The following is a 25,494-nucleotide window of genomic DNA, read 5'->3' as shown; positions in this document are numbered from 1 at the left end:
ACACACGCGAGACAGATCCTGCACTGTACTGCTTAAAATCGCCGCCAGAACGCCGTCCTCTGCGTACTCTTGCGTCGCCAGAGCCGACTCTTGCCAAAGGATGCGAAATGTGCGCGGATATGCTGTCCGAATGCGTCTGGATGTGCTCCCCTAGCCTACCTCGAAATGCGCCTGCCAGGTACCATCACCTTCGGCCGCTGCCGACAGGCGGGAAGCCGACACAGTGCGGCGCCGGGGCGCTCCCCTGTGCGGTGGTGGTGTAATGGTCAGCATAGTTGCCTTCCAAGCACTTGATCCGGGTTCGATTCCCGGCCACCGCAGCAGGCTTTTAATTTCGCGTATGGGTACTTTTGCCACGCGCCTTGAAATTAATGTTTTGTTTTCCTCCCTGTTACTCGCTGCAGACCAGCCTGTAGTGTGTCTCGACTTGTCTCGACTTTGCTCGGCTGACGCGAGAGCTGACGCTCTCAAATCGGCCTATATCAAAACAACAAGCACGAGAAACGACTGAGAGAGATAAGGAGAGGCGAGGCGATAGACACACAGCACGCCCCTTCATTTCACGGTGGCGTCTCCCTGACCGAATCGGGCTGTGGCTCCGAAAACAAAGGAGAAAGAAAAATAGGAAGTAAAACTGCCAACAGTAGCCTGTGTTCCGATGCACTTACCCGCCCAAGTACTGACAAGGGCCAAAGTTGTTACGCATCGGCATTCGGACATTTCCTTTCATTTTCTCTTTATCGGTTGAGAACCAGTGTATTGAGCACACTATGGCCATTGGCGAGTGAATGCTGTAGCGCTTCCCGACAGGTCGGGTTCGGAACCTCTGTCAACTTCCACGCAGGGTGGTCATCACACTCGCCAGCTGAAATCGGCGCTGCCTTTTCGTAGTAGTAAAAGCGTAGTGGCCCGTGGGGGGATCGAACCCACGACCTTCGCGTTATTAGCACGACGCTCTAACCAACTGAGCTAACGGGCCTCGACAGATGCAGTTGCTCAGGCCTACGCTGGAACCGTGTGGCATGAAGCCATACACCATTTCTATGGCCGTCGTGTGTCTGCTTCCCTCGTCTATATTCTGCTGACTGTCACGAAACAGTAGCTATATTGCGAGCAGGACGGGAAACGGCAGCTCGGACAGCTCAAACTTGTCACGAGTAGTGTGGAAAAAATTCCGTTCCGGTACCGGGAATCGAACCCGGGCCTCCTGGGTGAAAGCCAGGTATCCTAGCCACTAGACCACACCGGATCTGTGCGTCTCTTTAACGGTTCGGACGGTCCCTTGGCGCATTTCGTGCCGAGTCCCGCGTCGGCGTCCATCTCTCTTTACGAGCATCTTTGCGCATGCTGACTGGCAAGGCGCGCACCTCAAACGTCTCAGAGCAATGCTTTTGGCTTCATGCTCTGCTGGGAGAAGAGGAAAAGGGAAGCTGTAAGTAGCAATAACAGGAAGTAAACATTTTCCCGCTGAAGCGTTGTGGATAACAAACAAGAAATAAGTTGGGGCCCCAGCAACAGCACCACCATCAGTCACAGAAAATTAAATGCCCCGGGTGAGGATCGAACTCACGACCTTAAGATTATGATACTTACGCGCTGCCTACTGCGCTACCGAGGCACCGGTGAACCGTTTGTCCTGGAAACTGGGTAAGTATCACACCGAATGTTAGACGTGAAGACACTGTACTTCCTGGATAACGTGTTCTGTTTGCTACACGTGCATTGCCGGCCCAGTTGATTGCGGTGTTGCTGCAGCTTTTGCAACGATAGGCAGCACTCCTTGTCGTTAAAGTTCAGTGCCTCGGAGGCACCTGGACACAGCAACTTGTGAGGCCAGGCCGACGCTAGTCTATAGAACATGATGCGAGCGTCCCAGTGGGGACCCGCTAGTGCTGCGTTCTCGGTTCTTCTCAAGGGAATCCAGCTATACATTCTTGTGGATCGTGCATGTCAAGCGCGCAAGCCACACGGCAGCATTACCGCGGGAAAAGCAAAATGATGCATCGGCCGGGAATCGAACCCGGGCCGCCCGCGTGGCAGGCGAGCATTCTACCACTGAACCACCGATGCTCCGGTCGGTATCAACTTCAAGCTGCTTCCCGAGCAGTTGTCTTAAGGGAAAGTGGGACTGTCGTCAAGCGCCATAGCATTCTGTCGAGAAGATGCTGCAGACGCTGAACCCTGCACTGTACTGCTTAAAATCGCCGCCAGAACGCCGTCCTCTGCGTACTCTTGCGTCGCCAGAGCCGACTCTTGCCAAAGGATGCGAAATGTGCGCGGATATGCTGTCCGAATGCGTCTGGATGTGCTCCCCTAGCCTACCTCGAAATGCGCCTGCCAGGTACCATCACCTTCGGCCGCTGCCGACAGGCGGGAAGCCGACACAGTGCGGCGCCGGGGCGCTCCCCTGTGCGGTGGTGGTGTAATGGTCAGCATAGTTGCCTTCCAAGCAGTTGATCCGGGTTCGATTCCCGGCCACCGCAGCAGGCTTTTAATTTCGCGTATGGGTACTTTTGCCACGCGCCTTGAAATTAATGTTTTGTTTTCCTCCCTGTTACTCGCTGCAGACCAGCCTGTAGTGTGTCTCGACTTGTCTCGACTTTGCTCGGCTGACGCGAGAGCTGACGCTCTCAAATCGGCCTATATCAAAACAACAAGCACGAGAAACGACTGAGAGAGATAAGGAGAGGCGAGGCGATAGACACACAGCACGCCCCTTCATTTCACGGTGGCGTCTCCCTGACCGAATCGGGCTGTGGCTCCGAAAACAAAGGAGAAAGAAAAATAGGAAGTAAAACTGCCAACAGTAGCCTGTGTTCCGATGCACTTACCCGCCCAAGTACTGACAAGGGCCAAAGTTGTTACGCATCGGCATTCGGACATTTCCTTTCATTTTCTCTTTATCGGTTGAGAACCAGTGTATTGAGCACACTATGGCCATTGGCGAGTGAATGCTGTAGCGCTTCCCGACAGGTCGGGTTCGGAACCTCTGTCAACTTCCACGCAGGGTGGTCATCACACTCGCCAGCTGAAATCGGCGCTGCCTTTTCGTAGTAGTAAAAGCGTAGTGGCCCGTGGGGGGATCGAACCCACGACCTTCGCGTTATTAGCACGACGCTCTAACCAACTGAGCTAACGGGCCTCGACAGATGCAGTTGCTCAGGCCTACGCTGGAACCGTGTGGCATGAAGCCATACACCATTTCTATGGCCGTCGTGTGTCTGCTTCCCTCGTCTATATTCTGCTGACTGTCACGAAACAGTAGCTATATTGCGAGCAGGACGGGAAACGGCAGCTCGGACAGCTCAAACTTGTCACGAGTAGTGTGGAAAAAATTCCGTTCCGGTACCGGGAATCGAACCCGGGCCTCCTGGGTGAAAGCCAGGTATCCTAGCCACTAGACCACACCGGATCTGTGCGTCTCTTTAACGGTTCGGACGGTCCCTTGGCGCATTTCGTGCCGAGTCCCGCGTCGGCGTCCATCTCTCTTTACGAGCATCTTTGCGCATGCTGACTGGCAAGGCGCGCACCTCAAACGTCTCAGAGCAATGCTTTTGGCTTCATGCTCTGCTGGGAGAAGAGGAAAAGGGAAGCTGTAAGTAGCAATAACAGGAAGTAAACATTTTCCCGCTGAAGCGTTGTGGATAACAAACAAGAAATAAGTTGGGGCCCCAGCAACAGCACCACCATCAGTCACAGAAAATTAAATGCCCCGGGTGAGGATCGAACTCACGACCTTAAGATTATGATACTTACGCGCTGCCTACTGCGCTACCGAGGCACCGGTGAACCGTTTGTCCTGGAAACTGGGTAAGTATCACACCGAATGTTAGACGTGAAGACACTGTACTTCCTGGATAACGTGTTCTGTTTGCTACACGTGCATTGCCGGCCCAGTTGATTGCGGTGTTGCTGCAGCTTTTGCAACGATAGGCAGCACTCCTTGTCGTTAAAGTTCAGTGCCTCGGAGGCACCTGGACACAGCAACTTGTGAGGCCAGGCCGACGCTAGTCTATAGAACATGATGCGAGCGTCCCAGTGGGGACCCGCTAGTGCTGCGTTCTCGGTTCTTCTCAAGGGAATCCAGCTATACATTCTTGTGGATCGTGCATGTCAAGCGCGCAAGCCACACGGCAGCATTACCGCGGGAAAAGCAAAATGATGCATCGGCCGGGAATCGAACCCGGGCCGCCCGCGTGGCAGGCGAGCATTCTACCACTGAACCACCGATGCTCCGGTCGGTATCAACTTCAAGCTGCTTCCCGAGCAGTTGTCTTAAGGGAAAGTGGGACTGTCGTCAAGCGCCATAGCATTCTGTCGAGAAGATGCTGCAGACGCTGAACCCTGCACTGTACTGCTTAAAATCGCCGCCAGAACGCCGTCCTCTGCGTACTCTTGCGTCGCCAGAGCCGACTCTTGCCAAAGGATGCGAAATGTGCGCGGATATGCTGTCCGAATGCGTCTGGATGTGCTCCCCTAGCCTACCTCGAAATGCGCCTGCCAGGTACCATCACCTTCGGCCGCTGCCGACAGGCGGGAAGCCGACACAGTGCGGCGCCGGGGCGCTCCCCTGTGCGGTGGTGGTGTAATGGTCAGCATAGTTGCCTTCCAAGCAGTTGATCCGGGTTCGATTCCCGGCCACCGCAGCAGGCTTTTAATTTCGCGTATGGGTACTTTTGCCACGCGCCTTGAAATTAATGTTTTGTTTTCCTCCCTGTTACTCGCTGCAGACCAGCCTGTAGTGTGTCTCGACTTGTCTCGACTTTGCTCGGCTGACGCGAGAGCTGACGCTCTCAAATCGGCCTATATCAAAACAACAAGCACGAGAAACGACTGAGAGAGATAAGGAGAGGCGAGGCGATAGACACACAGCACGCCCCTTCATTTCACGGTGGCGTCTCCCTGACCGAATCGGGCTGTGGCTCCGAAAACAAAGGAGAAAGAAAAATAGGAAGTAAAACTGCCAACAGTAGCCTGTGTTCCGATGCACTTACCCGCCCAAGTACTGACAAGGGCCAAAGTTGTTACGCATCGGCATTCGGACATTTCCTTTCATTTTCTCTTTATCGGTTGAGAACCAGTGTATTGAGCACACTATGGCCATTGGCGAGTGAATGCTGTAGCGCTTCCCGACAGGTCGGGTTCGGAACCTCTGTCAACTTCCACGCAGGGTGGTCATCACACTCGCCAGCTGAAATCGGCGCTGCCTTTTCGTAGTAGTAAAAGCGTAGTGGCCCGTGGGGGGATCGAACCCACGACCTTCGCGTTATTAGCACGACGCTCTAACCAACTGAGCTAACGGGCCTCGACAGATGCAGTTGCTCAGGCCTACGCTGGAACCGTGTGGCATGAAGCCATACACCATTTCTATGGCCGTCGTGTGTCTGCTTCCCTCGTCTATATTCTGCTGACTGTCACGAAACAGTAGCTATATTGCGAGCAGGACGGGAAACGGCAGCTCGGACAGCTCAAACTTGTCACGAGTAGTGTGGAAAAAATTCCGTTCCGGTACCGGGAATCGAACCCGGGCCTCCTGGGTGAAAGCCAGGTATCCTAGCCACTAGACCACACCGGATCTGTGCGTCTCTTTAACGGTTCGGACGGTCCCTTGGCGCATTTCGTGCCGAGTCCCGCGTCGGCGTCCATCTCTCTTTACGAGCATCTTTGCGCATGCTGACTGGCAAGGCGCGCACCTCAAACGTCTCAGAGCAATGCTTTTGGCTTCATGCTCTGCTGGGAGAAGAGGAAAAGGGAAGCTGTAAGTAGCAATAACAGGAAGTAAACATTTTCCCGCTGAAGCGTTGTGGATAACAAACAAGAAATAAGTTGGGGCCCCAGCAACAGCACCACCATCAGTCACAGAAAATTAAATGCCCCGGGTGAGGATCGAACTCACGACCTTAAGATTATGATACTTACGCGCTGCCTACTGCGCTACCGAGGCACCGGTGAACCGTTTGTCCTGGAAACTGGGTAAGTATCACACCGAATGTTAGACGTGAAGACACTGTACTTCCTGGATAACGTGTTCTGTTTGCTACACGTGCATTGCCGGCCCAGTTGATTGCGGTGTTGCTGCAGCTTTTGCAACGATAGGCAGCACTCCTTGTCGTTAAAGTTCAGTGCCTCGGAGGCACCTGGACACAGCAACTTGTGAGGCCAGGCCGACGCTAGTCTATAGAACATGATGCGAGCGTCCCAGTGGGGACCCGCTAGTGCTGCGTTCTCGGTTCTTCTCAAGGGAATCCAGCTATACATTCTTGTGGATCGTGCATGTCAAGCGCGCAAGCCACACGGCAGCATTACCGCGGGAAAAGCAAAATGATGCATCGGCCGGGAATCGAACCCGGGCCGCCCGCGTGGCAGGCGAGCATTCTACCACTGAACCACCGATGCTCCGGTCGGTATCAACTTCAAGCTGCTTCCCGAGCAGTTGTCTTAAGGGAAAGTGGGACTGTCGTCAAGCGCCATAGCATTCTGTCGAGAAGATGCTGCAGACGCTGAACCCTGCACTGTACTGCTTAAAATCGCCGCCAGAACGCCGTCCTCTGCGTACTCTTGCGTCGCCAGAGCCGACTCTTGCCAAAGGATGCGAAATGTGCGCGGATATGCTGTCCGAATGCGTCTGGATGTGCTCCCCTAGCCTACCTCGAAATGCGCCTGCCAGGTACCATCACCTTCGGCCGCTGCCGACAGGCGGGAAGCCGACACAGTGCGGCGCCGGGGCGCTCCCCTGTGCGGTGGTGGTGTAATGGTCAGCATAGTTGCCTTCCAAGCAGTTGATCCGGGTTCGATTCCCGGCCACCGCAGCAGGCTTTTAATTTCGCGTATGGGTACTTTTGCCACGCGCCTTGAAATTAATGTTTTGTTTTCCTCCCTGTTACTCGCTGCAGACCAGCCTGTAGTGTGTCTCGACTTGTCTCGACTTTGCTCGGCTGACGCGAGAGCTGACGCTCTCAAATCGGCCTATATCAAAACAACAAGCACGAGAAACGACTGAGAGAGATAAGGAGAGGCGAGGCGATAGACACACAGCACGCCCCTTCATTTCACGGTGGCGTCTCCCTGACCGAATCGGGCTGTGGCTCCGAAAACAAAGGAGAAAGAAAAATAGGAAGTAAAACTGCCAACAGTAGCCTGTGTTCCGATGCACTTACCCGCCCAAGTACTGACAAGGGCCAAAGTTGTTACGCATCGGCATTCGGACATTTCCTTTCATTTTCTCTTTATCGGTTGAGAACCAGTGTATTGAGCACACTATGGCCATTGGCGAGTGAATGCTGTAGCGCTTCCCGACAGGTCGGGTTCGGAACCTCTGTCAACTTCCACGCAGGGTGGTCATCACACTCGCCAGCTGAAATCGGCGCTGCCTTTTCGTAGTAGTAAAAGCGTAGTGGCCCGTGGGGGGATCGAACCCACGACCTTCGCGTTATTAGCACGACGCTCTAACCAACTGAGCTAACGGGCCTCGACAGATGCAGTTGCTCAGGCCTACGCTGGAACCGTGTGGCATGAAGCCATACACCATTTCTATGGCCGTCGTGTGTCTGCTTCCCTCGTCTATATTCTGCTGACTGTCACGAAACAGTAGCTATATTGCGAGCAGGACGGGAAACGGCAGCTCGGACAGCTCAAACTTGTCACGAGTAGTGTGGAAAAAATTCCGTTCCGGTACCGGGAATCGAACCCGGGCCTCCTGGGTGAAAGCCAGGTATCCTAGCCACTAGACCACACCGGATCTGTGCGTCTCTTTAACGGTTCGGACGGTCCCTTGGCGCATTTCGTGCCGAGTCCCGCGTCGGCGCCCATCTCTCTTTACGAGCATCTTTGCGCATGCTGACTGGCAAGGCGCGCACCTCAAACGTCTCAGAGCAATGCTTTTGGCTTCATGCTCTGCTGGGAGAAGAGGAAAAGGGAAGCTGTAAGTAGCAATAACAGGAAGTAAACATTTTCCCGCTGAAGCGTTGTGGATAACAAACAAGAAATAAGTTGGGGCCCCAGCAACAGCACCACCATCAGTCACAGAAAATTAAATGCCCCGGGTGAGAATCGAACTCACGACCTTAAGATTATGAGACTTACGCGCTGCCTACTGCGCTACCGAGGCACCGGTGAACCGTTTGTCCTGGAAACTGGGTAAGTATCACACCGAATGTTAGACGTGAAGACACTGTACTTCCTGGATAACGTGTTCTGTTTGCTACACGTGCATTGCCGGCCCAGTTGATTGCGGTGTTGCTGCAGCTTTTGCAACGATAGGCAGCACTCCTTGTCGTTAAAGTTCAGTGCCTCGGAGGCACCTGGACACAGCAACTTGTGAGGCCAGGCCGACGCTAGTCTATAGAACATGATGCGAGCGTCCCAGTGGGGACCCGCTAGTGCTGCGTTCTCGGTTCTTCTCAAGGGAATCCAGCTATACATTCTTGTGGATCGTGCATGTCAAGCGCGCAAGCCACACGGCAGCATTACCGCGGGAAAAGCAAAATGATGCATCGGCCGGGAATCGAACCCGGGCCGCCCGCGTGGCAGGCGAGCATTCTACCACTGAACCACCGATGCTCCGGTCGGTATCAACTTCAAGCTGCTTCCCGAGCAGTTGTCTTAAGGGAAAGTGGGACTGTCGTCAAGCGCCATAGCATTCTGTCGAGAAGATGCTGCAGACGCTGAACCCTGCACTGTACTGCTTAAAATCGCCGCCAGAACGCCGTCCTCTGCGTACTCTTGCGTCGCCAGAGCCGACTCTTGCCAAAGGATGCGAAATGTGCGCGGATATGCTGTCCGAATGCGTCTGGATGTGCTCCCCTAGCCTACCTCGAAATGCGCCTGCCAGGTACCATCACCTTCGGCCGCTGCCGACAGGCGGGAAGCCGACACAGTGCGGCGCCGGGGCGCTCCCCTGTGCGGTGGTGGTGTAATGGTCAGCATAGTTGCCTTCCAAGCAGTTGATCCGGGTTCGATTCCCGGCCACCGCAGCAGGCTTTTAATTTCGCGTATGGGTACTTTTGCCACGCGCCTTGAAATTAATGTTTTGTTTTCCTCCCTGTTACTCGCTGCAGACCAGCCTGTAGTGTGTCTCGACTTGTCTCGACTTTGCTCGGCTGACGCGAGAGCTGACGCTCTCAAATCGGCCTATATCAAAACAACAAGCACGAGAAACGACTGAGAGAGATAAGGAGAGGCGAGGCGATAGACACACAGCACGCCCCTTCATTTCACGGTGGCGTCTCCCTGACCGAATCGGGCTGTGGCTCCGAAAACAAAGGAGAAAGAAAAATAGGAAGTAAAACTGCCAACAGTAGCCTGTGTTCCGATGCACTTACCCGCCCAAGTACTGACAAGGGCCAAAGTTGTTACGCATCGGCATTCGGACATTTCCTTTCATTTTCTCTTTATCGGTTGAGAACCAGTGTATTGAGCACACTATGGCCATTGGCGAGTGAATGCTGTAGCGCTTCCCGACAGGTCGGGTTCGGAACCTCTGTCAACTTCCACGCAGGGTGGTCATCACACTCGCCAGCTGAAATCGGCGCTGCCTTTTCGTAGTAGTAAAAGCGTAGTGGCCCGTGGGGGGATCGAACCCACGACCTTCGCGTTATTAGCACGACGCTCTAACCAACTGAGCTAACGGGCCTCGACAGATGCAGTTGCTCAGGCCTACGCTGGAACCGTGTGGCATGAAGCCATACACCATTTCTATGGCCGTCGTGTGTCTGCTTCCCTCGTCTATATTCTGCTGACTGTCACGAAACAGTAGCTATATTGCGAGCAGGACGGGAAACGGCAGCTCGGACAGCTCAAACTTGTCACGAGTAGTGTGGAAAAAATTCCGTTCCGGTACCGGGAATCGAACCCGGGCCTCCTGGGTGAAAGCCAGGTATCCTAGCCACTAGACCACACCGGATCTGTGCGTCTCTTTAACGGTTCGGACGGTCCCTTGGCGCATTTCGTGCCGAGTCCCGCGTCGGCGCCCATCTCTCTTTACGAGCATCTTTGCGCATGCTGACTGGCAAGGCGCGCACCTCAAACGTCTCAGAGCAATGCTTTTGGCTTCATGCTCTGCTGGGAGAAGAGGAAAAGGGAAGCTGTAAGTAGCAATAACAGGAAGTAAACATTTTCCCGCTGAAGCGTTGTGGATAACAAACAAGAAATAAGTTGGGGCCCCAGCAACAGCACCACCATCAGTCACAGAAAATTAAATGCCCCGGGTGAGGATCGAACTCACGACCTTAAGATTATGAGACTTACGCGCTGCCTACTGCGCTACCGAGGCACCGGTGAACCGTTTGTCCTGGAAACTGGGTAAGTATCACACCGAATGTTAGACGTTAAGACACTGTACTTCCTGGATAACGTGTTCTGTTTGCTACACGTGCATTGCCGGCCCAGTTGATTGCGGTGTTGCTGCAGCTTTTGCAACGATAGGCAGCACTCCTTGTCGTTAAAGTTCAGTGCCTCGGAGGCACCTGGACACAGCAACTTGTGAGGCCAGGCCGACGCTAGTCTATAGAACATGATGCGAGCGTCCCAGTGGGGACCCGCTAGTGCTGCGTTCTCGGTTCTTCTCAAGGGAATCCAGCTATACATTCTTGTGGATCGTGCATGTCAAGCGCGCAAGCCACACGGCAGCATTACCGCGGGAAAAGCAAAATGATGCATCGGCCGGGAATCGAACCCGGGCCGCCCGCGTGGCAGGCGAGCATTCTACCACTGAACCACCGATGCTCCGGTCGGTATCAACTTCAAGCTGCTTCCCGAGCAGTTGTCTTAAGGGAAAGTGGGACTGTCGTCAAGCGCCATAGCATTCTGTCGAGAAGATGCTGCAGACGCTGAACCCTGCACTGTACTGCTTAAAATCGCCGCCAGAACGCCGTCCTCTGCGTACTCTTGCGTCGCCAGAGCCGACTCTTGCCAAAGGATGCGAAATGTGCGCGGATATGCTGTCCGAATGCGTCTGGATGTGCTCCCCTAGCCTACCTCGAAATGCGCCTGCCAGGTACCATCACCTTCGGCCGCTGCCGACAGGCGGGAAGCCGACACAGTGCGGCGCCGGGGCGCTCCCCTGTGCGGTGGTGGTGTAATGGTCAGCATAGTTGCCTTCCAAGCAGTTGATCCGGGTTCGATTCCCGGCCACCGCAGCAGGCTTTTAATTTCGCGTATGGGTACTTTTGCCACGCGCCTTGAAATTAATGTTTTGTTTTCCTCCCTGTTACTCGCTGCAGACCAGCCTGTAGTGTGTCTCGACTTGTCTCGACTTTGCTCGGCTGACGCGAGAGCTGACGCTCTCAAATCGGCCTATATCAAAACAACAAGCACGAGAAACGACTGAGAGAGATAAGGAGAGGCGAGGCGATAGACACACAGCACGCCCCTTCATTTCACGGTGGCGTCTCCCTGACCGAATCGGGCTGTGGCTCCGAAAACAAAGGAGAAAGAAAAATAGGAAGTAAAACTGCCAACAGTAGCCTGTGTTCCGATGCACTTACCCGCCCAAGTACTGACAAGGGCCAAAGTTGTTACGCATCGGCATTCGGACATTTCCTTTCATTTTCTCTTTATCGGTTGAGAACCAGTGTATTGAGCACACTATGGCCATTGGCGAGTGAATGCTGTAGCGCTTCCCGACAGGTCGGGTTCGGAACCTCTGTCAACTTCCACGCAGGGTGGTCATCACACTCGCCAGCTGAAATCGGCGCTGCCTTTTCGTAGTAGTAAAAGCGTAGTGGCCCGTGGGGGGATCGAACCCACGACCTTCGCGTTATTAGCACGACGCTCTAACCAACTGAGCTAACGGGCCTCGACAGATGCAGTTGCTCAGGCCTACGCTGGAACCGTGTGGCATGAAGCCATACACCATTTCTATGGCCGTCGTGTGTCTGCTTCCCTCGTCTATATTCTGCTGACTGTCACGAAACAGTAGCTATATTGCGAGCAGGACGGGAAACGGCAGCTCGGACAGCTCAAACTTGTCACGAGTAGTGTGGAAAAAATTCCGTTCCGGTACCGGGAATCGAACCCGGGCCTCCTGGGTGAAAGCCAGGTATCCTAGCCACTAGACCACACCGGATCTGTGCGTCTCTTTAACGGTTCGGACGGTCCCTTGGCGCATTTCGTGCCGAGTCCCGCGTCGGCGCCCATCTCTCTTTACGAGCATCTTTGCGCATGCTGACTGGCAAGGCGCGCACCTCAAACGTCTCAGAGCAATGCTTTTGGCTTCATGCTCTGCTGGGAGAAGAGGAAAAGGGAAGCTGTAAGTAGCAATAACAGGAAGTAAACATTTTCCCGCTGAAGCGTTGTGGATAACAAACAAGAAATAAGTTGGGGCCCCAGCAACAGCACCACCATCAGTCACAGAAAATTAAATGCCCCGGGTGAGGATCGAACTCACGACCTTAAGATTATGAGACTTACGCGCTGCCTACTGCGCTACCGAGGCACCGGTGAACCGTTTGTCCTGGAAACTGGGTAAGTATCACACCGAATGTTAGACGTTAAGACACTGTACTTCCTGGATAACGTGTTCTGTTTGCTACACGTGCATTGCCGGCCCAGTTGATTGCGGTGTTGCTGCAGCTTTTGCAACGATAGGCAGCACTCCTTGTCGTTAAAGTTCAGTGCCTCGGAGGCACCTGGACACAGCAACTTGTGAGGCCAGGCCGACGCTAGTCTATAGAACATGATGCGAGCGTCCCAGTGGGGACCCGCTAGTGCTGCGTTCTCGGTTCTTCTCAAGGGAATCCAGCTATACATTCTTGTGGATCGTGCATGTCAAGCGCGCAAGCCACACGGCAGCATTACCGCGGGAAAAGCAAAATGATGCATCGGCCGGGAATCGAACCCGGGCCGCCCGCGTGGCAGGCGAGCATTCTACCACTGAACCACCGATGCTCCGGTCGGTATCAACTTCAAGCTGCTTCCCGAGCAGTTGTCTTAAGGGAAAGTGGGACTGTCGTCAAGCGCCATAGCATTCTGTCGAGAAGATGCTGCAGACGCTGAACCCTGCACTGTACTGCTTAAAATCGCCGCCAGAACGCCGTCCTCTGCGTACTCTTGCGTCGCCAGAGCCGACTCTTGCCAAAGGATGCGAAATGTGCGCGGATATGCTGTCCGAATGCGTCTGGATGTGCTCCCCTAGCCTACCTCGAAATGCGCCTGCCAGGTACCATCACCTTCGGCCGCTGCCGACAGGCGGGAAGCCGACACAGTGCGGCGCCGGGGCGCTCCCCTGTGCGGTGGTGGTGTAATGGTCAGCATAGTTGCCTTCCAAGCAGTTGATCCGGGTTCGATTCCCGGCCACCGCAGCAGGCTTTTAATTTCGCGTATGGGTACTTTTGCCACGCGCCTTGAAATTAATGTTTTGTTTTCCTCCCTGTTACTCGCTGCAGACCAGCCTGTAGTGTGTCTCGACTTGTCTCGACTTTGCTCGGCTGACGCGAGAGCTGACGCTCTCAAATCGGCCTATATCAAAACAACAAGCACGAGAAACGACTGAGAGAGATAAGGAGAGGCGAGGCGATAGACACACAGCACGCCCCTTCATTTCACGGTGGCGTCTCCCTGACCGAATCGGGCTGTGGCTCCGAAAACAAAGGAGAAAGAAAAATAGGAAGTAAAACTGCCAACAGTAGCCTGTGTTCCGATGCACTTACCCGCCCAAGTACTGACAAGGGCCAAAGTTGTTACGCATCGGCATTCGGACATTTCCTTTCATTTTCTCTTTATCGGTTGAGAACCAGTGTATTGAGCACACTATGGCCATTGGCGAGTGAATGCTGTAGCGCTTCCCGACAGGTCGGGTTCGGAACCTCTGTCAACTTCCACGCAGGGTGGTCATCACACTCGCCAGCTGAAATCGGCGCTGCCTTTTCGTAGTAGTAAAAGCGTAGTGGCCCGTGGGGGGATCGAACCCACGACCTTCGCGTTATTAGCACGACGCTCTAACCAACTGAGCTAACGGGCCTCGACAGATGCAGTTGCTCAGGCCTACGCTGGAACCGTGTGGCATGAAGCCATACACCATTTCTATGGCCGTCGTGTGTCTGCTTCCCTCGTCTATATTCTGCTGACTGTCACGAAACAGTAGCTATATTGCGAGCAGGACGGGAAACGGCAGCTCGGACAGCTCAAACTTGTCACGAGTAGTGTGGAAAAAATTCCGTTCCGGTACCGGGAATCGAACCCGGGCCTCCTGGGTGAAAGCCAGGTATCCTAGCCACTAGACCACACCGGATCTGTGCGTCTCTTTAACGGTTCGGACGGTCCCTTGGCGCATTTCGTGCCGAGTCCCGCGTCGGCGCCCATCTCTCTTTACGAGCATCTTTGCGCATGCTGACTGGCAAGGCGCGCACCTCAAACGTCTCAGAGCAATGCTTTTGGCTTCATGCTCTGCTGGGAGAAGAGGAAAAGGGAAGCTGTAAGTAGCAATAACAGGAAGTAAACATTTTCCCGCTGAAGCGTTGTGGATAACAAACAAGAAATAAGTTGGGGCCCCAGCAACAGCACCACCATCAGTCACAGAAAATTAAATGCCCCGGGTGAGAATCGAACTCACGACCTTAAGATTATGAGACTTACGCGCTGCCTACTGCGCTACCGAGGCACCGGTGAACCGTTTGTCCTGGAAACTGGGTAAGTATCACACCGAATGTTAGACGTGAAGACACTGTACTTCCTGGATAACGTGTTCTGTTTGCTACACGTGCATTGCCGGCCCAGTTGATTGCGGTGTTGCTGCAGCTTTTGCAACGATAGGCAGCACTCCTTGTCGTTAAAGTTCAGTGCCTCGGAGGCACCTGGACACAGCAACTTGTGAGGCCAGGCCGACGCTAGTCTATAGAACATGATGCGAGCGTCCCAGTGGGGACCCGCTAGTGCTGCGTTCTCGGTTCTTCTCAAGGGAATCCAGCTATACATTCTTGTGGATCGTGCATGTCAAGCGCGCAAGCCACACGGCAGCATTACCGCGGGAAAAGCAAAATGATGCATCGGCCGGGAATCGAACCCGGGCCGCCCGCGTGGCAGGCGAGCATTCTACCACTGAACCACCGATGCTCCGGTCGGTATCAACTTCAAGCTGCTTCCCGAGCAGTTGTCTTAAGGGAAAGTGGGACTGTCGTCAAGCGCCATAGCATTCTGTCGAGAAGATGCTGCAGACGCTGAACCCTGCACTGTACTGCTTAAAATCGCCGCCAGAACGCCGTCCTCTGCGTACTCTTGCGTCGCCAGAGCCGACTCTTGCCAAAGGATGCGAAATGTGCGCGGATATGCTGTCCGAATGCGTCTGGATGTGCTCCCCTAGCCTACCTCGAAATGCGCCTGCCAGGTACCATCACCTTCGGCCGCTGCCGACAGGCGGGAAGCCGACACAGTGCGGCGCCGGGGCGCTCCCCTGTGCGGTGGTGGTGTAATGGTCAGCATAGTTGCCTTCCAAGCAGTTGATCCGGGTTCGATTCCCGGCCACCGCAGCAGGCTTTTAATTTCGCGTATGGGTACTTTTGCCACGCGCCTTGAAATTAATGTTTTGTTTTCCTCCCTGTTACTCGCTGCAGACCAGCCTGTAGTGTGTCTCGACTTGTCTCGACTTTGCTCGGCTGACGCGAGAGCTGACGCTCTCAAATCGGCCTATATCAAAACAACAAGCACGAGAAACGACTGAGAGAGATAAGGAGAGGCGAGGCGATAGACACACAGCACGCCCCTTCATTTCACGGTGGCGTCTCCCTGACCGAATCGGGCTGTGGCTCCGAAAACAAAGGAGAAAGAAAAATAGGAAGTAAAACTGCCAACAGTAGCCTGTGTTCCGATGCACTTACCCGCCCAAGTACTGACAAGGGCCAAAGTTGTTACGCATCGGCATTCGGACATTTCCTTTCATTTTCTCTTTATCGGTTGAGAACCAGTGTATTGAGCACACTATGGCCATTGGCGAGTGAATGCTGTAGCGCTTCCCGACAGGTCGGGTTCGGAACCTCTGTCAACTTCCACGCAGGGTGGTCATCACACTCGCCAGCTGAAATCGGCGCTGCCTTTTCGTAGTAGTAAAAGCGTAGTGGCCCGTGGGGGGATCGAACCCACGACCTTCGCGTTATTAGCACGACGCTCTAACCAACTGAGCTAACGGGCCTCGACAGATGCAGTTGCTCAGGCCTACGCTGGAACCGTGTGGCATGAAGCCATACACCATTTCTATGGCCGTCGTGTGTCTGCTTCCCTCGTCTATATTCTGCTGACTGTCACGAAACAGTAGCTATATTGCGAGCAGGACGGGAAACGGCAGCTCGGACAGCTCAAACTTGTCACGAGTAGTGTGGAAAAAATTCCGTTCCGGTACCGGGAATCGAACCCGGGCCTCCTGGGTGAAAGCCAGGTATCCTAGCCACTAGACCACACCGGATCTGTGCGTCTCTTTAACGGTTCGGACGGTCCCTTGGCGCATTTCGTGCCGAGTCCCGCGTCGGCGCCCATCTCTCTTTACGAGCATCTTTGCGCATGCTGACTGGCAAGGCGCGCACCTCAAACGTCTCAGAGCAATGCTTTTGGCTTCATGCTCTGCTGGGAGAAGAGGAAAAGGGAAGCTGTAAGTAGCAATAACAGGAAGTAAACATTTTCCCGCTGAAGCGTTGTGGATAACAAACAAGAAATAAGTTGGGGCCCCAGCAACAGCACCACCATCAGTCACAGAAAATTAAATGCCCCGGGTGAGGATCGAACTCACGACCTTAAGATTATGAGACTTACGCGCTGCCTACTGCGCTACCGAGGCACCGGTGAACCGTTTGTCCTGGAAACTGGGTAAGTATCACACCGAATGTTAGACGTGAAGACACTGTACTTCCTGGATAACGTGTTCTGTTTGCTACACGTGCATTGCCGGCCCAGTTGATTGCGGTGTTGCTGCAGCTTTTGCAACGATAGGCAGCACTCCTTGTCGTTAAAGTTCAGTGCCTCGGAGGCACCTGGACACAGCAACTTGTGAGGCCAGGCCGACGCTAGTCTATAGAACATGATGCGAGCGTCCCAGTGGGGACCCGCTAGTGCTGCGTTCTCGGTTCTTCTCAAGGGAATCCAGCTATACATTCTTGTGGATCGTGCATGTCAAGCGCGCAAGCCACACGGCAGCATTACCGCGGGAAAAGCAAAATGATGCATCGGCCGGGAATCGAACCCGGGCCGCCCGCGTGGCAGGCGAGCATTCTACCACTGAACCACCGATGCTCCGGTCGGTATCAACTTCAAGCTGCTTCCCGAGCAGTTGTCTTAAGGGAAAGTGGGACTGTCGTCAAGCGCCATAGCATTCTGTCGAGAAGATGCTGCAGACGCTGAACCCTGCACTGTACTGCTTAAAATCGCCGCCAGAACGCCGTCCTCTGCGTACTCTTGCGTCGCCAGAGCCGACTCTTGCCAAAGGATGCGAAATGTGCGCGGATATGCTGTCCGAATGCGTCTGGATGTGCTCCCCTAGCCTACCTCGAAATGCGCCTGCCAGGTACCATCACCTTCGGCCGCTGCCGACAGGCGGGAAGCCGACACAGTGCGGCGCCGGGGCGCTCCCCTGTGCGGTGGTGGTGTAATGGTCAGCATAGTTGCCTTCCAAGCAGTTGATCCGGGTTCGATTCCCGGCCACCGCAGCAGGCTTTTAATTTCGCGTATGGGTACTTTTGCCACGCGCCTTGAAATTAATGTTTTGTTTTCCTCCCTGTTACTCGCTGCAGACCAGCCTGTAGTGTGTCTCGACTTGTCTCGACTTTGCTCGGCTGACGCGAGAGCTGACGCTCTCAAATCGGCCTATATCAAAACAACAAGCACGAGAAACGACTGAGAGAGATAAGGAGAGGCGAGGCGATAGACACACAGCACGCCCCTTCATTTCACGGTGGCGTCTCCCTGACCGAATCGGGCTGTGGCTCCGAAAACAAAGGAGAAAGAAAAATAGGAAGTAAAACTGCCAACAGTAGCCTGTGTTCCGATGCACTTACCCGCCCAAGTACTGACAAGGGCCAAAGTTGTTACGCATCGGCATTCGGACATTTCCTTTCATTTTCTCTTTATCGGTTGAGAACCAGTGTATTGAGCACACTATGGCCATTGGCGAGTGAATGCTGTAGCGCTTCCCGACAGGTCGGGTTCGGAACCTCTGTCAACTTCCACGCAGGGTGGTCATCACACTCGCCAGCTGAAATCGGCGCTGCCTTTTCGTAGTAGTAAAAGCGTAGTGGCCCGTGGGGGGATCGAACCCACGACCTTCGCGTTATTAGCACGACGCTCTAACCAACTGAGCTAACGGGCCTCGACAGATGCAGTTGCTCAGGCCTACGCTGGAACCGTGTGGCATGAAGCCATACACCATTTCTATGGCCGTCGTGTGTCTGCTTCCCTCGTCTATATTCTGCTGACTGTCACGAAACAGTAGCTATATTGCGAGCAGGACGGGAAACGGCAGCTCGGACAGCTCAAACTTGTCACGAGTAGTGTGGAAAAAATTCCGTTCCGGTACCGGGAATCGAACCCGGGCCTCCTGGGTGAAAGCCAGGTATCCTAGCCACTAGACCACACCGGATCTGTGCGTCTCTTTAACGGTTCGGACGGTCCCTTGGCGCATTTCGTGCCGAGTCCCGCGTCGGCGCCCATCTCTCTTTACGAGCATCTTTGCGCATGCTGACTGGCAAGGCGCGCACCTCAAACGTCTCAGAGCAATGCTTTTGGCTTCATGCTCTGCTGGGAGAAGAGGAAAAGGGAAGCTGTAAGTAGCAATAACAGGAAGTAAACATTTTCCCGCTGAAGCGTTGTGGATAACAAACAAGAAATAAGTTGGGGCCCCAGCAACAGCACCACCATCAGTCACAGAAAATTAAATGCCCCGGGTGAGGATCGAACTCACGACCTTAAGATTATGAGACTTACGCGCTGCCTACTGCGCTACCGAGGCACCGGTGAACCGTTTGTCCTGGAAACTGGGTAAGTATCACACCGAATGTTAGACGTGAAGACACTGTACTTCCTGGATAACGTGTTCTGTTTGCTACACGTGCATTGCCGGCCCAGTTGATTGCGGTGTTGCTGCAGCTTTTGCAACGATAGGCAGCACTCCTTGTCGTTAAAGTTCAGTGCCTCGGAGGCACCTGGACACAGCAACTTGTGAGGCCAGGCCGACGCTAGTCTATAGAACATGATGCGAGCGTCCCAGTGGGGACCCGCTAGTGCTGCGTTCTCGGTTCTTCTCAAGGGAATCCAGCTATACATTCTTGTGGATCGTGCATGTCAAGCGCGCAAGCCACACGGCAGCATTACCGCGGGAAAAGCAAAATGATGCATCGGCCGGGAATCGGACCCGGGCCGCCCGCGTGGCAGGCGAGCATTCTACCACTGAACCACCGATGCTCCGGTCGGTATCAACTTCAAGCTGCTTCCCGAGCAGTTGTCTTAAGGGAAAGTGGGACTGTCGTCAAGCGCCATAGCATTCTGTCGAGAAGATGCTGCAGACGCTGAACCCTGCACTGTACTGCTTAAAATCGCCGCCAGAACGCCGTCCTCTGCGTACTCTTGCGTCGCCAGAGCCGACTCTTGCCAAAGGATGCGAAATGTGCGCGGATATGCTGTCCGAATGCGTCTGGATGTGCTCCCCTAGCCTACCTCGAAATGCGCCTGCCAGGTACCATCACCTTCGGCCGCTGCCGACAGGCGGGAAGCCGACACAGTGCGGCGCCGGGGCGCTCCCCTGTGCGGTGGTGGTGTAATGGTCAGCATAGTTGCCTTCCAAGCAGTTGATCCGGGTTCGATTCCCGGCCACCGCAGCAGGCTTTTAATTTCGCGTATGGGTACTTTTGCCACGCGCCTTGAAATTAATGTTTTGTTTTCCTCCCTGTTACTCGCTGCAGACCAGCCTGTAGTGTGTCTCGACTTGTCTCGACTTTGCTCGGCTGACGCGAGAGCTGACGCTCTCAAATCGGCCTATATCAAAACAACAAGCACGAGAAACGACTGAGAGAGATAAGGAGAGGCGAGGCGATAGACACACAGCACGCCCCTTCATTTCACGGTGGCGTCTCCCTGACCGAATCGGGCTGTGGCTCCGAAAACAAAGGAGAAAGAAAAATAGGAAGTAAAACTGCCAACAGTAGCCTGTGTTCCGATGCACTTACCCGCCCAAGTACTGACAAGGGCCAAAGTTGTTACGCATCGGCATTCGGACATTTCCTTTCATTTTCTCTTTATCGGTTGAGAACCAGTGTATTGAGCACACTATGGCCATTGGCGAGTGAATGCTGTAGCGCTTCCCGACAGGTCGGGTTCGGAACCTCTGTCAACTTCCACGCAGGGTGGTCATCACACTCGCCAGCTGAAATCGGCGCTGCCTTTTCGTAGTAGTAAAAGCGTAGTGGCCCGTGGGGGGATCGAACCCACGACCTTCGCGTTATTAGCACGACGCTCTAACCAACTGAGCTAACGGGCCTCGACAGATGCAGTTGCTCAGGCCTACGCTGGAACCGTGTGGCATGAAGCCATACACCATTTCTATGGCCGTCGTGTGTCTGCTTCCCTCGTCTATATTCTGCTGACTGTCACGAAACAGTAGCTATATTGCGAGCAGGACGGGAAACGGCAGCTCGGACAGCTCAAACTTGTCACGAGTAGTGTGGAAAAAATTCCGTTCCGGTACCGGGAATCGAACCCGGGCCTCCTGGGTGAAAGCCAGGTATCCTAGCCACTAGACCACACCGGATCTGTGCGTCTCTTTAACGGTTCGGACGGTCCCTTGGCGCATTTCGTGCCGAGTCCCGCGTCGGCGCCCATCTCTCTTTACGAGCATCTTTGCGCATGCTGACTGGCAAGGCGCGCACCTCAAACGTCTCAGAGCAATGCTTTTGGCTTCATGCTCTGCTGGGAGAAGAGGAAAAGGGAAGCTGTAAGTAGCAATAACAGGAAGTAAACATTTTCCCGCTGAAGCGTTGTGGATAACAAACAAGAAATAAGTTGGGGCCCCAGCAACAGCACCACCATCAGTCACAGAAAATTAAATGCCCCGGGTGAGGATCGAACTCACGACCTTAAGATTATGAGACTTACGCGCTGCCTACTGCGCTACCGAGGCACCGGTGAACCGTCTGTCCTGGAAACTGGGTAAGTATCACACCGAATGTTAGACGTGAAGACACTGTACTTCCTGGATAACGTGTTCTGTTTGCTACACGTGCATTGCCGGCCCAGTTGATTGCGGTGTTGCTGCAGCTTTTGCAACGATAGGCAGCACTCCTTGTCGTTAAAGTTCAGTGCCTCGGAGGCACCTGGACACAGCAACTTGTGAGGCCAGGCCGACGCTAGTCTATAGAACATGATGCGAGCGTCCCAGTGGGGACCCGCTAGTGCTGCGTTCTCGGTTCTTCTCAAGGGAATCCAGCTATACATTCTTGTGGATCGTGCATGTCAAGCGCGCAAGCCACACGGCAGCATTACCGCGGGAAAAGCAAAATGATGCATCGGCCGGGAATCGGACCCGGGCCGCCCGCGTGGCAGGCGAGCATTCTACCACTGAACCACCGATGCTCCGGTCGGTATCAACTTCAAGCTGCTTCCCGAGCAGTTGTCTTAAGGGAAAGTGGGACTGTCGTCAAGCGCCATAGCATTCTGTCGAGAAGATGCTGCAGACGCTGAACCCTGCACTGTACTGCTTAAAATCGCCGCCAGAACGCCGTCCTCTGCGTACTCTTGCGTCGCCAGAGCCGACTCTTGCCAAAGGATGCGAAATGTGCGCGGATATGCTGTCCGAATGCGTCTGGATGTGCTCCCCTAGCCTACCTCGAAATGCGCCTGCCAGGTACCATCACCTTCGGCCGCTGCCGACAGGCGGGAAGCCGACACAGTGCGGCGCCGGGGCGCTCCCCTGTGCGGTGGTGGTGTAATGGTCAGCATAGTTGCCTTCCAAGCACTTGATCCGGGTTCGATTCCCGGCCACCGCAGCAGGCTTTTAATTTCGCGTATGGGTACTTTTGCCACGCGCCTTGAAATTAATGTTTTGTTTTCCTCCCTGTTACTCGCTGCAGACCAGCCTGTAGTGTGTCTCGACTTGTCTCGACTTTGCTCGGCTGACGCGAGAGCTGACGCTCTCAAATCGGCCTATATCAAAACAACAAGCACGAGAAACGACTGAGAGAGATAAGGAGAGGCGAGGCGATAGACACACAGCACGCCCCTTCATTTCACGGTGGCGTCTCCCTGACCGAATCGGGCTGTGGCTCCGAAAACAAAGGAGAAAGAAAAATAGGAAGTAAAACTGCCAACAGTAGCCTGTGTTCCGATGCACTTACCCGCCCAAGTGCTGACAAGGGCCAAAGTTGTTACGCATCGGCATTCGGACATTTCCTTTCATTTTCTCTTTATCGGTTGAGAACCAGTGTATTGAGCACACTATGGCCATTGGCGAGTGAATGCTGTAGCGCTTCCCGACAGGTCGGGTTCGGAACCTCTGTCAACTTCCACGCAGGGTGGTCATCACACTCGCCAGCTGAAATCGGCGCTGCCTTTTCGTAGTAGTAAAAGCGTAGTGGCCCGTGGGGGGATCGAACCCACGACCTTCGCGTTATTAGCACGACGCTCTAACCAACTGAGCTAACGGGCCTCGACAGATGCAGTTGCTCAGGCCTACGCTGGAACCGTGTGGCATGAAGCCATACACCATTTCTATGGCCGTCGTGTGTCTGCTTCCCTCGTCTATATTCTGCTGACTGTCACGAAACAGTAGCTATATTGCGAGCAGGACGGGAAACGGCAGCTCGGACAGCTCAAACTTGTCACGAGTAGTGTGGAAAAAATTCCGTTCCGGTACCGGGAATCGAACCCGGGCCTCCTGGGTGAAAGCCAGGTATCCTAGCCACTAGACCACACCGGATCTGTGCGTCTCTTTAACGGTTCGGACGGTCCCTTGGCGCATTTCGTGCCGAGTCCCGCGTCGGCGCCCATCTCTCTTTACGAGCATCTTTGCGCATGCTGACTGGCAAGGCGCGCACCTCAAACGTCTCAGAGCAATGCTTTTGGCTTCATGCTCTGCTGGGAGAAGAGGAAAAGGGAAGCTGTAAGTAGCAATAACAGGAAGTAAACATTTTCCCGCTGAAGCGTTGTGGATAACAAACAAGAAATAAGTTGGGGCCCCAGCAACAGCACCACCATCAGTCACAGAAAATTAAATGCCCCGGGTGAGGATCGAACTCACGACCTTAAGATTATGAGACTTACGCGCTGCCTACTGCGCTACCGAGGCACCGGTGAACCGTTTGTCCTGGAAACTGGGTAAGTATCACACCGAATGTTAGACGTGAAGACACTGTACTTCCTGGATAACGTGTTCTGTTTGCTACACGTGCATTGCCGGCCCAGTTGATTGCGGTGTTGCTGCAGCTTTTGCAACGATAGGCAGCACTCCTTGTCGTTAAAGTTCAGTGCCTCGGAGGCACCTGGACACAGCAACTTGTGAGGCCAGGCCGACGCTAGTCTATAGAACATGATGCGAGCGTCCCAGTGGGGACCCGCTAGTGCTGCGTTCTCGGTTCTTCTCAAGGGAATCCAGCTATACATTCTTGTGGATCGTGCATGTCAAGCGCGCAAGCCACACGGCAGCATTACCGCGGGAAAAGCAAAATGATGCATCGGCCGGGAATCGGACCCGGGCCGCCCGCGTGGCAGGCGAGCATTCTACCACTGAACCACCGATGCTCCGGTCGGTATCAACTTCAAGCTGCTTCCCGAGCAGTTGTCTTAAGGGAAAGTGGGACTGTCGTCAAGCGCCATAGCATTCTGTCGAGAAGATGCTGCAGACGCTGAACCCTGCACTGTACTGCTTAAAATCGCCGCCAGAACGCCGTCCTCTGCGTACTCTTGCGTCGCCAGAGCCGACTCTTGCCAAAGGATGCGAAATGTGCGCGGATATGCTGTCCGAATGCGTCTGGATGTGCTCCCCTAGCCTACCTCGAAATGCGCCTGCCAGGTACCATCACCTTCGGCCGCTGCCGACAGGCGGGAAGCCGACACAGTGCGGCGCCGGGGCGCTCCCCTGTGCGGTGGTGGTGTAATGGTCAGCATAGTTGCCTTCCAAGCAGTTGATCCGGGTTCGATTCCCGGCCACCGCAGCAGGCTTTTAATTTCGCGTATGGGTACTTTTGCCACGCGCCTTGAAATTAATGTTTTGTTTTCCTCCCTGTTACTCGCTGCAGACCAGCCTGTAGTGTGTCTCGACTTGTCTCGACTTTGCTCGGCTGACGCGAGAGCTGACGCTCTCAAATCGGCCTATATCAAAACAACAAGCACGAGAAACGACTGAGAGAGATAAGGAGAGGCGAGGCGATAGACACACAGCACGCCCCTTCATTTCACGGTGGCGTCTCCCTGACCGAATCGGGCTGTGGCTCCGAAAACAAAGGAGAAAGAAAAATAGGAAGTAAAACTGCCAACAGTAGCCTGTGTTCCGATGCACTTACCCGCCCAAGTACTGACAAGGGCCAAAGTTGTTACGCATCGGCATTCGGACATTTCCTTTCATTTTCTCTTTATCGGTTGAGAACCAGTGTATTGAGCACACTATGGCCATTGGCGAGTGAATGCTGTAGCGCTTCCCGACAGGTCGGGTTCGGAACCTCTGTCAACTTCCACGCAGGGTGGTCATCACACTCGCCAGCTGAAATCGGCGCTGCCTTTTCGTAGTAGTAAAAGCGTAGTGGCCCGTGGGGGGATCGAACCCACGACCTTCGCGTTATTAGCACGACGCTCTAACCAACTGAGCTAACGGGCCTCGACAGATGCAGTTGCTCAGGCCTACGCTGGAACCGTGTGGCATGAAGCCATACACCATTTCTATGGCCGTCGTGTGTCTGCTTCCCTCGTCTATATTCTGCTGACTGTCACGAAACAGTAGCTATATTGCGAGCAGGACGGGAAACGGCAGCTCGGACAGCTCAAACTTGTCACGAGTAGTGTGGAAAAAATTCCGTTCCGGTACCGGGAATCGAACCCGGGCCTCCTGGGTGAAAGCCAGGTATCCTAGCCACTAGACCACACCGGATCTGTGCGTCTCTTTAACGGTTCGGACGGTCCCTTGGCGCATTTCGTGCCGAGTCCCGCGTCGGCGCCCATCTCTCTTTACGAGCATCTTTGCGCATGCTGACTGGCAAGGCGCGCACCTCAAACGTCTCAGAGCAATGCTTTTGGCTTCATGCTCTGCTGGGAGAAGAGGAAAAGGGAAGCTGTAAGTAGCAATAACAGGAAGTAAACATTTTCCCGCTGAAGCGTTGTGGATAACAAACAAGAAATAAGTTGGGGCCCCAGCAACAGCACCACCATCAGTCACAGAAAATTAAATGCCCCGGGTGAGGATCGAACTCACGACCTTAAGATTATGAGACTTACGCGCTGCCTACTGCGCTACCGAGGCACCGGTGAACCGTTTGTCCTGGAAACTGGGTAAGTATCACACCGAATGTTAGACGTGAAGACACTGTACTTCCTGGATAACGT

At 54.2% G+C, this 25,494-nt stretch overlaps 59 non-coding genes across 59 annotated transcripts; 12 read left to right on the top strand and 47 right to left on the bottom strand.

Moving 5' to 3' along the window:
• Nucleotides 1-248: 248 nt before the first annotated feature.
• Nucleotides 249-320, top strand: Trnag-ucc (transfer RNA glycine (anticodon UCC)). Its single transcript has one exon. It is a non-coding gene; the product is annotated as a tRNA-Gly (tRNA).
• Nucleotides 321-905: 585 nt separating this feature from the next.
• Nucleotides 906-979, bottom strand: Trnai-aau (transfer RNA isoleucine (anticodon AAU)). The gene has a single exon. It is a non-coding gene; the product is annotated as a tRNA-Ile (tRNA).
• Nucleotides 980-1,177: 198 nt separating this feature from the next.
• Trnae-uuc (transfer RNA glutamic acid (anticodon UUC)) lies at nt 1,178-1,249 on the bottom strand. The gene has a single exon. It is a non-coding gene; the product is annotated as a tRNA-Glu (tRNA).
• A 296-nt stretch (nt 1,250-1,545) lies between these two features.
• On the bottom strand, nt 1,546-1,618 carry Trnam-cau (transfer RNA methionine (anticodon CAU)). Its single transcript has one exon. It is a non-coding gene; the product is annotated as a tRNA-Met (tRNA).
• A 381-nt stretch (nt 1,619-1,999) lies between these two features.
• Trnag-gcc (transfer RNA glycine (anticodon GCC)) lies at nt 2,000-2,070 on the bottom strand. Its single transcript has one exon. It is a non-coding gene; the product is annotated as a tRNA-Gly (tRNA).
• Nucleotides 2,071-2,411: 341 nt separating this feature from the next.
• On the top strand, nt 2,412-2,483 carry Trnag-ucc (transfer RNA glycine (anticodon UCC)). Its single transcript has one exon. It is a non-coding gene; the product is annotated as a tRNA-Gly (tRNA).
• Nucleotides 2,484-3,068: 585 nt separating this feature from the next.
• On the bottom strand, nt 3,069-3,142 carry Trnai-aau (transfer RNA isoleucine (anticodon AAU)). Its single transcript has one exon. It is a non-coding gene; the product is annotated as a tRNA-Ile (tRNA).
• A 198-nt stretch (nt 3,143-3,340) lies between these two features.
• Trnae-uuc (transfer RNA glutamic acid (anticodon UUC)) lies at nt 3,341-3,412 on the bottom strand. The gene has a single exon. It is a non-coding gene; the product is annotated as a tRNA-Glu (tRNA).
• Nucleotides 3,413-3,708: 296 nt separating this feature from the next.
• Trnam-cau (transfer RNA methionine (anticodon CAU)) lies at nt 3,709-3,781 on the bottom strand. The gene has a single exon. It is a non-coding gene; the product is annotated as a tRNA-Met (tRNA).
• A 381-nt stretch (nt 3,782-4,162) lies between these two features.
• On the bottom strand, nt 4,163-4,233 carry Trnag-gcc (transfer RNA glycine (anticodon GCC)). Its single transcript has one exon. It is a non-coding gene; the product is annotated as a tRNA-Gly (tRNA).
• Nucleotides 4,234-4,574: 341 nt separating this feature from the next.
• On the top strand, nt 4,575-4,646 carry Trnag-ucc (transfer RNA glycine (anticodon UCC)). The gene has a single exon. It is a non-coding gene; the product is annotated as a tRNA-Gly (tRNA).
• Nucleotides 4,647-5,231: 585 nt separating this feature from the next.
• Nucleotides 5,232-5,305, bottom strand: Trnai-aau (transfer RNA isoleucine (anticodon AAU)). The gene has a single exon. It is a non-coding gene; the product is annotated as a tRNA-Ile (tRNA).
• Nucleotides 5,306-5,503: 198 nt separating this feature from the next.
• Trnae-uuc (transfer RNA glutamic acid (anticodon UUC)) lies at nt 5,504-5,575 on the bottom strand. Its single transcript has one exon. It is a non-coding gene; the product is annotated as a tRNA-Glu (tRNA).
• A 296-nt stretch (nt 5,576-5,871) lies between these two features.
• Nucleotides 5,872-5,944, bottom strand: Trnam-cau (transfer RNA methionine (anticodon CAU)). The gene has a single exon. It is a non-coding gene; the product is annotated as a tRNA-Met (tRNA).
• Nucleotides 5,945-6,325: 381 nt separating this feature from the next.
• Nucleotides 6,326-6,396, bottom strand: Trnag-gcc (transfer RNA glycine (anticodon GCC)). The gene has a single exon. It is a non-coding gene; the product is annotated as a tRNA-Gly (tRNA).
• A 341-nt stretch (nt 6,397-6,737) lies between these two features.
• Trnag-ucc (transfer RNA glycine (anticodon UCC)) lies at nt 6,738-6,809 on the top strand. The gene has a single exon. It is a non-coding gene; the product is annotated as a tRNA-Gly (tRNA).
• Nucleotides 6,810-7,394: 585 nt separating this feature from the next.
• On the bottom strand, nt 7,395-7,468 carry Trnai-aau (transfer RNA isoleucine (anticodon AAU)). Its single transcript has one exon. It is a non-coding gene; the product is annotated as a tRNA-Ile (tRNA).
• A 198-nt stretch (nt 7,469-7,666) lies between these two features.
• On the bottom strand, nt 7,667-7,738 carry Trnae-uuc (transfer RNA glutamic acid (anticodon UUC)). The gene has a single exon. It is a non-coding gene; the product is annotated as a tRNA-Glu (tRNA).
• Nucleotides 7,739-8,034: 296 nt separating this feature from the next.
• Trnam-cau (transfer RNA methionine (anticodon CAU)) lies at nt 8,035-8,107 on the bottom strand. Its single transcript has one exon. It is a non-coding gene; the product is annotated as a tRNA-Met (tRNA).
• A 381-nt stretch (nt 8,108-8,488) lies between these two features.
• On the bottom strand, nt 8,489-8,559 carry Trnag-gcc (transfer RNA glycine (anticodon GCC)). The gene has a single exon. It is a non-coding gene; the product is annotated as a tRNA-Gly (tRNA).
• Nucleotides 8,560-8,900: 341 nt separating this feature from the next.
• Nucleotides 8,901-8,972, top strand: Trnag-ucc (transfer RNA glycine (anticodon UCC)). The gene has a single exon. It is a non-coding gene; the product is annotated as a tRNA-Gly (tRNA).
• A 585-nt stretch (nt 8,973-9,557) lies between these two features.
• Trnai-aau (transfer RNA isoleucine (anticodon AAU)) lies at nt 9,558-9,631 on the bottom strand. The gene has a single exon. It is a non-coding gene; the product is annotated as a tRNA-Ile (tRNA).
• A 198-nt stretch (nt 9,632-9,829) lies between these two features.
• Trnae-uuc (transfer RNA glutamic acid (anticodon UUC)) lies at nt 9,830-9,901 on the bottom strand. The gene has a single exon. It is a non-coding gene; the product is annotated as a tRNA-Glu (tRNA).
• A 296-nt stretch (nt 9,902-10,197) lies between these two features.
• Nucleotides 10,198-10,270, bottom strand: Trnam-cau (transfer RNA methionine (anticodon CAU)). Its single transcript has one exon. It is a non-coding gene; the product is annotated as a tRNA-Met (tRNA).
• Nucleotides 10,271-10,651: 381 nt separating this feature from the next.
• Trnag-gcc (transfer RNA glycine (anticodon GCC)) lies at nt 10,652-10,722 on the bottom strand. Its single transcript has one exon. It is a non-coding gene; the product is annotated as a tRNA-Gly (tRNA).
• A 341-nt stretch (nt 10,723-11,063) lies between these two features.
• Trnag-ucc (transfer RNA glycine (anticodon UCC)) lies at nt 11,064-11,135 on the top strand. The gene has a single exon. It is a non-coding gene; the product is annotated as a tRNA-Gly (tRNA).
• A 585-nt stretch (nt 11,136-11,720) lies between these two features.
• Trnai-aau (transfer RNA isoleucine (anticodon AAU)) lies at nt 11,721-11,794 on the bottom strand. The gene has a single exon. It is a non-coding gene; the product is annotated as a tRNA-Ile (tRNA).
• A 198-nt stretch (nt 11,795-11,992) lies between these two features.
• Trnae-uuc (transfer RNA glutamic acid (anticodon UUC)) lies at nt 11,993-12,064 on the bottom strand. The gene has a single exon. It is a non-coding gene; the product is annotated as a tRNA-Glu (tRNA).
• Nucleotides 12,065-12,360: 296 nt separating this feature from the next.
• On the bottom strand, nt 12,361-12,433 carry Trnam-cau (transfer RNA methionine (anticodon CAU)). The gene has a single exon. It is a non-coding gene; the product is annotated as a tRNA-Met (tRNA).
• Nucleotides 12,434-12,814: 381 nt separating this feature from the next.
• Trnag-gcc (transfer RNA glycine (anticodon GCC)) lies at nt 12,815-12,885 on the bottom strand. The gene has a single exon. It is a non-coding gene; the product is annotated as a tRNA-Gly (tRNA).
• A 341-nt stretch (nt 12,886-13,226) lies between these two features.
• Nucleotides 13,227-13,298, top strand: Trnag-ucc (transfer RNA glycine (anticodon UCC)). The gene has a single exon. It is a non-coding gene; the product is annotated as a tRNA-Gly (tRNA).
• Nucleotides 13,299-13,883: 585 nt separating this feature from the next.
• Trnai-aau (transfer RNA isoleucine (anticodon AAU)) lies at nt 13,884-13,957 on the bottom strand. The gene has a single exon. It is a non-coding gene; the product is annotated as a tRNA-Ile (tRNA).
• A 198-nt stretch (nt 13,958-14,155) lies between these two features.
• Nucleotides 14,156-14,227, bottom strand: Trnae-uuc (transfer RNA glutamic acid (anticodon UUC)). The gene has a single exon. It is a non-coding gene; the product is annotated as a tRNA-Glu (tRNA).
• Nucleotides 14,228-14,523: 296 nt separating this feature from the next.
• On the bottom strand, nt 14,524-14,596 carry Trnam-cau (transfer RNA methionine (anticodon CAU)). The gene has a single exon. It is a non-coding gene; the product is annotated as a tRNA-Met (tRNA).
• Nucleotides 14,597-14,977: 381 nt separating this feature from the next.
• On the bottom strand, nt 14,978-15,048 carry Trnag-gcc (transfer RNA glycine (anticodon GCC)). The gene has a single exon. It is a non-coding gene; the product is annotated as a tRNA-Gly (tRNA).
• Nucleotides 15,049-15,389: 341 nt separating this feature from the next.
• Nucleotides 15,390-15,461, top strand: Trnag-ucc (transfer RNA glycine (anticodon UCC)). The gene has a single exon. It is a non-coding gene; the product is annotated as a tRNA-Gly (tRNA).
• A 585-nt stretch (nt 15,462-16,046) lies between these two features.
• On the bottom strand, nt 16,047-16,120 carry Trnai-aau (transfer RNA isoleucine (anticodon AAU)). Its single transcript has one exon. It is a non-coding gene; the product is annotated as a tRNA-Ile (tRNA).
• Nucleotides 16,121-16,318: 198 nt separating this feature from the next.
• Nucleotides 16,319-16,390, bottom strand: Trnae-uuc (transfer RNA glutamic acid (anticodon UUC)). Its single transcript has one exon. It is a non-coding gene; the product is annotated as a tRNA-Glu (tRNA).
• A 296-nt stretch (nt 16,391-16,686) lies between these two features.
• Nucleotides 16,687-16,759, bottom strand: Trnam-cau (transfer RNA methionine (anticodon CAU)). The gene has a single exon. It is a non-coding gene; the product is annotated as a tRNA-Met (tRNA).
• A 381-nt stretch (nt 16,760-17,140) lies between these two features.
• Nucleotides 17,141-17,211, bottom strand: Trnag-gcc (transfer RNA glycine (anticodon GCC)). The gene has a single exon. It is a non-coding gene; the product is annotated as a tRNA-Gly (tRNA).
• Nucleotides 17,212-17,552: 341 nt separating this feature from the next.
• Nucleotides 17,553-17,624, top strand: Trnag-ucc (transfer RNA glycine (anticodon UCC)). The gene has a single exon. It is a non-coding gene; the product is annotated as a tRNA-Gly (tRNA).
• Nucleotides 17,625-18,209: 585 nt separating this feature from the next.
• On the bottom strand, nt 18,210-18,283 carry Trnai-aau (transfer RNA isoleucine (anticodon AAU)). The gene has a single exon. It is a non-coding gene; the product is annotated as a tRNA-Ile (tRNA).
• A 198-nt stretch (nt 18,284-18,481) lies between these two features.
• Trnae-uuc (transfer RNA glutamic acid (anticodon UUC)) lies at nt 18,482-18,553 on the bottom strand. Its single transcript has one exon. It is a non-coding gene; the product is annotated as a tRNA-Glu (tRNA).
• Nucleotides 18,554-18,849: 296 nt separating this feature from the next.
• Nucleotides 18,850-18,922, bottom strand: Trnam-cau (transfer RNA methionine (anticodon CAU)). The gene has a single exon. It is a non-coding gene; the product is annotated as a tRNA-Met (tRNA).
• A 381-nt stretch (nt 18,923-19,303) lies between these two features.
• On the bottom strand, nt 19,304-19,374 carry Trnag-gcc (transfer RNA glycine (anticodon GCC)). The gene has a single exon. It is a non-coding gene; the product is annotated as a tRNA-Gly (tRNA).
• A 341-nt stretch (nt 19,375-19,715) lies between these two features.
• Nucleotides 19,716-19,787, top strand: Trnag-ucc (transfer RNA glycine (anticodon UCC)). Its single transcript has one exon. It is a non-coding gene; the product is annotated as a tRNA-Gly (tRNA).
• A 585-nt stretch (nt 19,788-20,372) lies between these two features.
• Nucleotides 20,373-20,446, bottom strand: Trnai-aau (transfer RNA isoleucine (anticodon AAU)). The gene has a single exon. It is a non-coding gene; the product is annotated as a tRNA-Ile (tRNA).
• A 198-nt stretch (nt 20,447-20,644) lies between these two features.
• On the bottom strand, nt 20,645-20,716 carry Trnae-uuc (transfer RNA glutamic acid (anticodon UUC)). The gene has a single exon. It is a non-coding gene; the product is annotated as a tRNA-Glu (tRNA).
• A 296-nt stretch (nt 20,717-21,012) lies between these two features.
• On the bottom strand, nt 21,013-21,085 carry Trnam-cau (transfer RNA methionine (anticodon CAU)). The gene has a single exon. It is a non-coding gene; the product is annotated as a tRNA-Met (tRNA).
• A 381-nt stretch (nt 21,086-21,466) lies between these two features.
• Nucleotides 21,467-21,537, bottom strand: Trnag-gcc (transfer RNA glycine (anticodon GCC)). Its single transcript has one exon. It is a non-coding gene; the product is annotated as a tRNA-Gly (tRNA).
• Nucleotides 21,538-21,878: 341 nt separating this feature from the next.
• On the top strand, nt 21,879-21,950 carry Trnag-ucc (transfer RNA glycine (anticodon UCC)). Its single transcript has one exon. It is a non-coding gene; the product is annotated as a tRNA-Gly (tRNA).
• Nucleotides 21,951-22,535: 585 nt separating this feature from the next.
• Trnai-aau (transfer RNA isoleucine (anticodon AAU)) lies at nt 22,536-22,609 on the bottom strand. The gene has a single exon. It is a non-coding gene; the product is annotated as a tRNA-Ile (tRNA).
• A 198-nt stretch (nt 22,610-22,807) lies between these two features.
• Trnae-uuc (transfer RNA glutamic acid (anticodon UUC)) lies at nt 22,808-22,879 on the bottom strand. The gene has a single exon. It is a non-coding gene; the product is annotated as a tRNA-Glu (tRNA).
• A 296-nt stretch (nt 22,880-23,175) lies between these two features.
• Nucleotides 23,176-23,248, bottom strand: Trnam-cau (transfer RNA methionine (anticodon CAU)). The gene has a single exon. It is a non-coding gene; the product is annotated as a tRNA-Met (tRNA).
• Nucleotides 23,249-23,629: 381 nt separating this feature from the next.
• Nucleotides 23,630-23,700, bottom strand: Trnag-gcc (transfer RNA glycine (anticodon GCC)). Its single transcript has one exon. It is a non-coding gene; the product is annotated as a tRNA-Gly (tRNA).
• A 341-nt stretch (nt 23,701-24,041) lies between these two features.
• Nucleotides 24,042-24,113, top strand: Trnag-ucc (transfer RNA glycine (anticodon UCC)). Its single transcript has one exon. It is a non-coding gene; the product is annotated as a tRNA-Gly (tRNA).
• Nucleotides 24,114-24,698: 585 nt separating this feature from the next.
• Trnai-aau (transfer RNA isoleucine (anticodon AAU)) lies at nt 24,699-24,772 on the bottom strand. Its single transcript has one exon. It is a non-coding gene; the product is annotated as a tRNA-Ile (tRNA).
• A 198-nt stretch (nt 24,773-24,970) lies between these two features.
• Nucleotides 24,971-25,042, bottom strand: Trnae-uuc (transfer RNA glutamic acid (anticodon UUC)). The gene has a single exon. It is a non-coding gene; the product is annotated as a tRNA-Glu (tRNA).
• Nucleotides 25,043-25,338: 296 nt separating this feature from the next.
• On the bottom strand, nt 25,339-25,411 carry Trnam-cau (transfer RNA methionine (anticodon CAU)). The gene has a single exon. It is a non-coding gene; the product is annotated as a tRNA-Met (tRNA).
• Nucleotides 25,412-25,494: the final 83 nt, after the last annotated feature.

The sequence above is a fragment of the Schistocerca gregaria genome, unplaced genomic scaffold (assembly GCF_023897955.1).
Source record: "Schistocerca gregaria isolate iqSchGreg1 unplaced genomic scaffold, iqSchGreg1.2 ptg000392l, whole genome shotgun sequence".
NCBI classification, from domain to species: domain Eukaryota; kingdom Metazoa; phylum Arthropoda; class Insecta; order Orthoptera; family Acrididae; genus Schistocerca; species Schistocerca gregaria.
The sequence above is the reverse complement of the archived record's forward strand: the minus strand, read 5'-3'. Positions and strand labels throughout refer to the sequence as shown.